Source organism: Colobus angolensis, unplaced genomic scaffold (assembly GCF_000951035.1).
Source record: "Colobus angolensis palliatus isolate OR3802 unplaced genomic scaffold, Cang.pa_1.0 Scaffold75, whole genome shotgun sequence".
In the NCBI taxonomy this organism is placed as follows: Eukaryota; Metazoa; Chordata; class Mammalia; order Primates; family Cercopithecidae; genus Colobus; species Colobus angolensis.
This window is the reverse complement of record NW_012121265.1, coordinates 8,287,289-8,296,508: the sequence shown is the minus strand read 5'-3', so window position 1 is coordinate 8,296,508 and position 9,220 is coordinate 8,287,289. Positions and strand designations below refer to the sequence as shown.

Genomic DNA, 9,220 nt, shown 5'->3' with positions numbered 1-9,220 from the left:
TAATTTTTGTATTTTTAGTAGAGACGGGGCTTCACCATGTTGGCCAGGCTGGTCTTGATCTCCTGACCTCGTGATCCACACACCTCAGCCTCCCAAAGTGCTGGGATTAAAGACATGAGCCACCGTGCCCGGCCAGAAAAGGTTGGCTCTTATGTCATCTCTTGAACTTAAATGTTGTGGACTTGCAGGAGACCTACAAATGAAAGTCTTAGAGAAAGACAGAATCCTTCACTAAGATCTTCCCTGCATACCTATTAGATATTTGGGAAAAGAGCCTAGCTCCTAGTTCTTTGTTCGTTGAATGGGGGTTTACTAGGCAGAGAAGGAGATGTATAGCAAAGGGCAGATGTTGTAGACAAAGCGAACAATACGTTCAAATGAAGAAGCATTAAAAAAAAAAGTGTTCTGTTGGGGGACATGGCTAGAGTGCAGTGCATGTACAGTGTGCACCGGGTATTGTGGTGGGAGTGACCAGGTAGAGGCCAGTTCACACTCAGTCTGCAATACTGAATTTGGACTTTGTATCCTATAGTCAGAAGGGAGCTAATTGGATGGTTCTAAGCAGTTATGTGACATGATTCATGTTTTGGAAACACATATTCTAGACAAAATGAAGGAAAAATGAGAAGAGACACTAGAGGAAAGATTAGTAAGGAAGCTGTAATTGTTTAGGTAAGATGATGAAAGTATGAATTAAAGCAGTGATAACAGACACTAAGAGGAGAAGATATAAGAGGTAATTAAGGGTACAAGAAGTTGAGATTCAAACATCCTCCACCTTCCCACCCCCCACCACCAGTGGGTGATAATGAAATGACCACAGACGACTGAAGTGAGCTAACATGATTGTGGATATACCCATATTAATTCATATTGGAAACACAGATGAGAAGGTTGAGAAGGAAGAGTAAAGACCATGAGTTCAGTTTAGATTCACAGAATGTGGAAGTCCAAGAGGAAGGTAAAAAGGACTGGAGGCCCAGAGTCAACTGTATAGTAGTGCAAGCTACAGAGGTGGATGTAATCACTCAAGAAAGATATGGCAAGATGGTGAGTGGTGGGGTGATGATAAAAAGAGACAAGAGTATAATATCGTGGTTGAAAGAAGCAGCTGAAGTCAGAATAGTTGCTTTTTACAAATTACTTGACTTTCTAAGCCTTTGTTTCAACTGCAAGATAAAGCTTACAATGGCATCAACTTGAGATGGCTGGCGCATTAAAGATATAATTCATATAAAGCCATCAGACCAAACCCTACATGAGAGCTCAATGAATGTCAGCAATTCTTACCATACTGTACCATTATAATGTTGGCATAAAATTACATTTTCAGAAAAAATAAGCTTATTAACATGTATTAGTTATAGAGGCTTGTTACTAAAAAAGCATGATGAAAACCCTATGGGCAAGCAAAAATATTTTAGAATTCTCCACCTCTTCTCTCAATACCTATACTCTTAAGAGTTACATTAAAGGCAGAATCGTTTAAATGTCAAGACATTTACCTTAGCTTCTTTAGTTAGCTTAGTGGCTCTTAAATTTTAGTTTGCTTAAGAATAACAATAGCAACACAGTGTTTAGTATGAAGTCACGCATGTATTTCAACTAAGTAGACAGTTTAAGGAATTTTCTGCAGTAATTTTGAAAATAACTTTTATCACCATAACGGGTGATTTTATAAGCGAATTACCCATGTGCCCATCCATTTCCCCCTGCATCTCCCAACCGCAGCGGGAGGTGAACGGGCATATGGGTAAAATGATATATTGGGTACACATATCTATGATGAAATTTAACAGACTAAAACAAGGTTTAAGAAAAGTTATCTTGTCCAACATCATATAGTCGACAAGTGAAGAAATGGGATTTGAACTCGGGTCTGCCTTACTCAAAGGCAAGGTCTCTTTTCAGTTTCCTCTAAGCTGCATCTGTAGGACTGACAGGGAGGTCCCCTGCAGGTTTAGTATGGTGCTTCACTGAAGGAATATCAACATTTAAGAAGACGGTGGAGAGATAATCGTAGACTATGGTGTGCAGAAGCCAACAAAGGCTGAAGTAACATACAATCTTAAATTTCTACTGAAATGGGAAATTTTGAAGACACTAATAACCCTTACAAAGGACAGTGAAAATAAGATATGAGGCAAACAGTAAATCTCAGGAATGAGGTAGATGAAAAAGTAAGTGCAGCATATTGACTAAAGCACATTTCTTCCTCCTTAGTTTAGGGGAGCTGTGTCACAGACCAATATATGGCTCTAACCAACATGTAGCTTTTCTTTTTTTTTTTCGTCTTCTTAATTTGAGGATTTAGCATTCCAGTTGTCATGTTTGATGCTGTTCTGAAATAAATCTCTTAGGAAAAAAACTGGTTTTTGACTCTAGATTTTGTTTATAGCATTAAATATTATTTAAACACTATATCACTGAAACTTTCAAATCCCAAGCTTAATTAGAAATATACACATTTTTAAATTATCTTCATCATATCACAAATTATATGACAGCTCATATCACAGCTCATATGAGAAGATAGTGATCCTGGGTTGAACAGCTGAAGAGGGCAATTAGCTTTACACTGCACCTATCTTCATCTAGCCATCTGGAAAATGTAAGCTGTGGCCACACAGGGGACAGACAGAGAAGGAGACTAAATTACTAAAATTCAAACTCTGATTCCTGATTACTCACAACGTATACATATGGATCAGAAACATTAAAATGAAAACATATTGTGGATGCCAAAGTCAAGTCTTGGTTTCTAAAAATGTTCAGGATGGGATTCGGATGTTTTTAAAACTGTCCTCCCCACACTAAGTCTCCTTAATCTAGTATTTGATCTTTGCTGGGAGCCCCAAGGAGCCATTCCATGGGTCTATGTGTTTATCCTCCATAATATGTGCCTACTACTTCTCACTTGTCACTACATCTTCACTGTAGTTCCTTTTTCCCTGTATTAATGTATCTAAACTTATCAGCTTATGCTTATTGTACAAGACCCCAGTTTTAAAGTTAGAAATAGAATGCTTGAGCATATCCTAGGATTCCATGTGTTTTAAATACTATGACAGTAATATCCAATGTGTGACTTAAATAAAACAGAAGCTTATACTAGAGTCTGTCATTTTTTTCTAATCAATCTATTTCACCTTTATATTTTAAATGAAGTACAGGGTTGCTCTCTGGTGCTAACTAGTTGTACTCTATTTCACATTTATACTTTAAATGGGGTACATGGTTGTACTCTGGTCACGCTGCTAACTAGCTGTGACCTTGAATACATTTCTTAGCTAACCAGAGGTTTGATTTTCTCATACAAAACATGTTTATTATCTGTCCTGGGTTGTAAGGTTCAAGTGAAAAGTGGATGTAAAAGTTCTTAGAAATACAGTATGACATTTATTATTCCAGGACTAATTTTCATATTGCTATAATAAAGGGCTTGTTCTAGATTACCATACGGTATCTTCTGTCTCTAAAAATCTTAGAATCTTCATAAATATCATGGTATAAGACAGCATGATCTATTTAGAGGTGCTTTTCTTTAAAAACCTGTTTCACTTACTTTTGAAGCAGTATGTGCTGCCAAATTGTGTTCTTAAATGTTTTAAAAAGTATGATAATAAAGCAAACCTATTTCATAATAGAACTCAAAATTGAGAAAATGTGAACAAACTTTCAAAAGGGCAGCAAAGGTTAAAACCTTTAAAATTGTAATCAAGGGAACAGAGGCTTGTTGTATAAAATAATCTTTCTTGAATTTTTGATGGAGATGACAGTGACTTGTTGCCTAACCTACAGAAGTAAATGCAGTTGACATATGGCAAAAAAAAAAAATTTCTGAAGCATTTTGAGATTCTCAACAAAAACACCACTTATGTTTTCATGTTAAGAAACATACATGTCATAAACTGGTAACCCTGGATGCTATCCACTTAAATATTTTGTTGGTATACAGGTATTTAAAAAGTATTTGAGCCGATGTTTAAAAATCAGGAAATTTCACAAAAAATCCAAATTTTAGCTCCACTTGACAAATCTGGCAACATCAAGCCCACATTTCAATATGGCAGAATTTGGCTAGGGCTGGGAAGTGATGCTTCACTTAGGTAAGCACATGCTCTGGAATTCTCCAGTCCTTCCTACTGCCTATTGTTTCCTCTTACTACTTGCCCATCCATTGTACGCATTTGACTTTGCAACTACAGTAAAACACAGAGCCACTGTGAACATATGCCAAGCTAATTTTATCATTAATGGGCATTGAGATACAAAAATACAATCTCTGGGAACTGAAGGAGTAGTCAGGAGCAATCATGGCCATGGACTGTAAAGGATACTTTATGTAAAGAATATTTTTCTTCTGTGAATATTTATTAAGTTGGGTTCCTTAAAGTAAATTCAACCTGCCTACTGTGGGGGTTCTGAGTGGGGGTGGTGACAATGGTAGAATAACAACATTTTTATCTTTTGTCTTATCCAAGACTTGTGGTTAACTGATAGGTGAATTTTCAAAAACATACTAGATTTCTGAATGTAAATATAAGAAAAAGGTGAAAAGGGGAGCCTAGAAGGAATGCATTTTTCAGGAAACATAAAGTAGTAACACTCACTCAAGCAACTGCCCACATGCTAGCAGGATGCTTAATTTGGATTGATAATGTTTATCTGGAGATGCCAAGTAACATCATATGTCATATATTGGAGACTACAGTAGATTCTACTGTTTTGCTATCTGGCATCTGCTGGTAGAAAAATGTTCCAACATGTTCGATTTAGCTAATTAATTCAAGCTCATGTGAATAAAATGTGTGGTGTCTAGCTTCTGAAATGTGCCTAGGCCTAAGCACGGGAATTCTTCTCGGGTGAACTTGGATGATGCCACTGGCTCTGGGAAAATCCAGTAGCAGACACTACTATTAAGTTAATAATGATACATCCTACTCACATAAAATGTCTTTTTCTAATAACCCTTCCTATTTCAAAATTCAATACTAGACAGTGGTCCTAAAAATGTTAGCTATTAACCTTTTAAAAAAGTATTTGCTCAGCACCTGAGATATTTAGTTAGCTATTTCAACAGTGTGTAAGGAAAGAGAAAAGTTGTTTGATACTCTACAGAGTGCTTCTCAAAGCCCAGCCCCCAAATCGTCTGCATCAAAACTCCCTGTACAATTATTAAAAATACAGATTTTTCTGGAGATCTCCAGAAATAAGAATTGCTGAATCAGAATACTTTTTCTTTCTTTTTTTTTTTAGACAGGATCTCACTCTGTTGCTCAGGTTAGAGTGCAGTCATGTGATCATGGCTTACCACAGCCTTGACCTTCTGGGCTCAAGTGATCCTCCAGCCTCAGCCTCCCAAGTAGCTGTGACTATAGGCACATGCCACCCTGCCTGGTTAATATTTTAACGGTTTTAAGGCTCTTTTTTAAAAATTTTATTTATTTTTTTCTTTTTCGAGACAGGGTCTTGCTCTGTTGCCCAGGCTGGAGTGCAGTGCCGTGATCTTGGCTCACTGCAACCTCTGCCTCCCAGGCTCAAGTGTTTCTGATGCCTCAGCCTTTTGAATAGCTGGGACTACAGGTGTGTGAGACCAAACCCGGCCAATTTCTGCATTTTTGGTAGAGACAGGGTTTTGCCATGTTGGCCAGGCTGGTCTCAAACTCCAGACTTCAAGTGATACACCTGCCTCGGCCTCCCAAAGTGCTGGGATTAGAGGTGTGAGCCACACCTGGCAAGGGGCCGTTTAATAGATAATAGAGTGAACAGACTGTCCAAGGTCATCCAGTTATTGAATTATTCCTGAAACCCAGGTCTGATGCTAAAACCTGTGATCTTAATTGGTATATTATTTTGCCTCACTTAAATCTGGAGTATTCCCACACAAGCAAATTCCCTTCTACACAAAGGAAGCAACTAACGGAATGAATTACGTAATTTTCAATATGATGGCTAAAAACATTCTATACCAATCTAAGAGATTCTGTCCTCCCAGAGCATTTTCTTCTGCTCCCTTATGTGCAGTTTTTTCCTTTCACTTATCTTTCATGATCAAATATAAGTCTAGGCTAGGAGGAGTATATGAGGTTGGCAGTCTTGAGAATTTTCCTTTTTTGATTATGAAGTAAATTCCACAAACACTTATCTATCCATCAGACAGAGGATGTATCTAATGTACCAAGTGTTAAGTATAATCTTGATTTTGTAATTTTTAATAGGCTCTGCTTAATGCTACCAAAAAGCTATCACAAAAACACCAGGACCAATTAAGACTTGCATGAGAATTTCAGTGAGAAAAATAACATTGCCTAAATTGGAATGTGACCAGATGGCCAACAGTTGCCTTGGTATTTGCTTTGATAACATCAAGATTCATCTGTATTTGAATAGCAGGGCCCACACATCTTTCAACAATGTCTGCAGGGTGCCAGGAGTTGAAACTCATAAACTATGCTGACATCAGTACACTTTACTGCAGAAATACATTGCATCAGCTCCAAGAATAGGCAAAGTAGCAGCAACACTTTATTAAAGGTAGTCAGTCTATGTTGCCAACCCAAGGCACTAACACATACTCTATACACACAGGATTAAATGCTACCCTCCTCTTTGTAGGACACCGGAGAGGGGTAAGCATGCTGAGAAGTGAGATGGATTTAACCAGCAAATCATGGAAAAGGTGCGTATACTTGGCGTTTGAGAAGGCTTAGTCATGACTGGAAAAGTATGAACACTGTGACATATCCTTGCAAAAAAAACTGTTCAACTTAAGCCTCTAGACTAATTTCTGGTTTACAAGAAGAAAAAAGGGGGGCCCATTTCCAAAAAGACTCCTGGCTTGAACTCTTCGAAATGCCAGTGTCACAGGGGGAAAAAGATGGGGGAACTCTACTACATTAAAGCTGAAGAAAAATTTTGACTGGATCCTTTTTTTTTTTTTTTTTTTTTTTTGCAGGATTGGGAAGGAGAAGGTATAAAAGATATTCCTGGGTAAATTAGGAAAATTAGCACTTGGGCTAGATTTTAAACATTACAAAACAGCTGTAATAATGATACTGTGTTTTGCTGGAGAACTTCAAAATTCTCAGGAAATTCATGCTCAAAGTCTTAAGGGTGTCTGCCTAACAATAAGTGTCTGCAACTTTTTACAATGAAAAAATGAGGAGGAATGAAAAAAATATGGCAAAATGTTAACTGTTGCATCTAGATGACGGGTATATGAATATTCATTAAATTATTTAATTCTTTCAGCTTTTAAATATATGAACATTTTCATAATAAAACATTGGGGAAAAAAATCATGTCAGAAAGACTTCACAGGGGAAACGTAAAAAAAGGCTGAGTAGCAGGCGCTCAGCTGAATTTCTGACAAATTGAAGGTCTCTAAACCTTGGCTGGAAGTGTCTTGGGGATCCAAGAGACACCCGAGATATTCAAACTTTCAGTAAGTATTTACCAAAATAATATCACGTGCAGGGGGAAAATGACAGGAAGACGAATCTGATACAAACCATTCTACTTAGGTGCAGACATGGTAGTGAAGCTAAAAACATAAGCAGCTATTATATATATATATAACATACTGATTGTCATAAAAGACGTGCAAAAATGCTAAACTCAGAGGAATTACTTTCTGCTGGGGAGAATCTGGAAACACATCTCCACGAATAACAGACAGAATCACAAAAGGTGAGTGCTACAACAGATTTCAGTAATTAACCGCCAAGAAACAAGAGTAGTTCATTTTGGCTGGCGTGTAAGTACCAGGGAAGTAGAAATTAAGTCGAGAAGGTAGGTTTTGTTGACTGGCTGGATATTAACAATTTTCAATTTTACCTTAAAGTTCTGCTGCGGCTTTAAGCATCCAACCCGGTATTACCAAGATGACTGAGAGTTCTTGACTCAAGCATACAGAAGAAACTACAAGATAATGTATGATAACTTTGTAAAGGGCCATATTAAAGCAATATACTATTTTCAAAAATATTCAACACGTTAAGAAACTGTAGACCTGCAGGATTAGGATAGTACATCCCACCACAAGAACCGCAGTCAAAGCTTAGAAAGACTCAAAGGACAGACGCGGAAAGGGGGGAAAACTCAGAATGAGAAGGCAGGTGGCAGGGGAAAAAGATAGAGGTCTTGCCCTGATTGTAGAGGCTCATCTTTTTCTTTTATAGCTAAAGGTGTAAAATGATTTTCTCAAGTTCCCGAATTCTCTTCCCTTTAAAGGCCAGAGAGTGAAAGTACTTAATAGGAACTTGTGGAGGCGTGGTCAGGAGCTCCATTTTGCCGGAGTTAGGAGCTCCGCCCCGAGGTCCGCGCCCATTCCCCGCTGGGGCCCTCCCAGCCAGGCTGGCTCTGTCTGGGCTAGGACGGCCTGTAGCGCTGCCTCACCCCACAGAGAGCCTCAGGGGGGGCGGACGGGTGGCGAGGCGCCGCCAGACCAGCCCGGAAAGCAAAGCAGCTTCCAACGGAAGGGGCCCTGAGCCCCGCTCTCCATTTCAGCGCTCCGTCCCACAGGGACCGTCCGGCCCGCACTGGTTGGGGCCCAGGGACTCACCTCACTTTGCAACCGAGGTCAAGAATGGGCATTCCCTAGGGCACAGGCGGTGAGGCTATTCACACCCTTCCGCCATGACCCTATTCGGAAGCGCCAAATGCAACTTCCGGGCAGGAGAGGGATTTTCGGAGCCCTGAAGTGTGGTCCATCTACCTAAGTGACCAGATGTCTCAGTAAAATAAGGGCCAGGAAACTGGACGTGTAGTCCAGAGTATGAATTAACTTGTCTAACATGGGATGTCTGGTCACCCACGGTACCTCTTTGGGCTTACTTACAGATGCATCCCTTCCCAGACGGCTCAGCTGTTGCCCCGGGTAACGGTGAGACTGGCGAAGAAAAAAAATCTACGTCACCCTGGAAACAGGAAGCCAGGAAACTCCTGTTGCCATTATCAGTTATGGCCGCCTTATCTTCAACAGTAACTTCCGATCGGAGAGTTGTCACTCTACCCTGCGGGAGGCTTACTCTGTAGCCCGGCTAGCCAGCGGCGCCCAGTGGGCGGGAGACGGCGTAGAGGAACTGAGGAAAGGAAAAGGGCGGAGAGAGAGAAGCAGGCGCCACTGCCCTTCTCTGATTGGGCAGCTTCGCTTGCCCCGGCTCCGCCCATTTTTCTTGCCTAGCGAGTGACGGGCCCACGCCGGAGGGGTGGGGCG

General features: G+C 39.9%; 2 protein-coding genes across 7 annotated transcripts in view; one reads left to right on the top strand and one right to left on the bottom strand.

The window, feature by feature from the left end:
• Nucleotides 1–9,088, bottom strand: part of BBIP1 (BBSome interacting protein 1) — an 18,435-nt gene extending 9,347 nt beyond the window's left edge. For 2 of the 6 annotated variants that reach the window (XM_011927879.1, XM_011927881.1), the window contains exons 1-2: nucleotides 8,843–9,088; nucleotides 7,840–7,923 (exon numbers count right to left, since the gene is read on the bottom strand). The gene's annotated coding sequence lies outside the window, so the exon portion shown is untranslated. Of the gene's footprint in view, nucleotides 1–7,839; nucleotides 7,924–8,566; nucleotides 8,599–8,842 lie in introns of those variants that run through there. The other 4 variants (XM_011927882.1, XM_011927883.1, XM_011927880.1 and 1 more) reach the window with 4 other exon arrangements.
• Nucleotides 9,033–9,220, top strand: part of SHOC2 (soc-2 suppressor of clear homolog (C. elegans)) — a 98,676-nt gene continuing 98,488 nt past the window's right edge. Inside the window, exon 1 of the mRNA XM_011927885.1 lies at nucleotides 9,033–9,163. The gene's annotated coding sequence lies outside the window, so the exon portion shown is untranslated. The remainder of the gene's footprint in view (nucleotides 9,164–9,220) is intronic.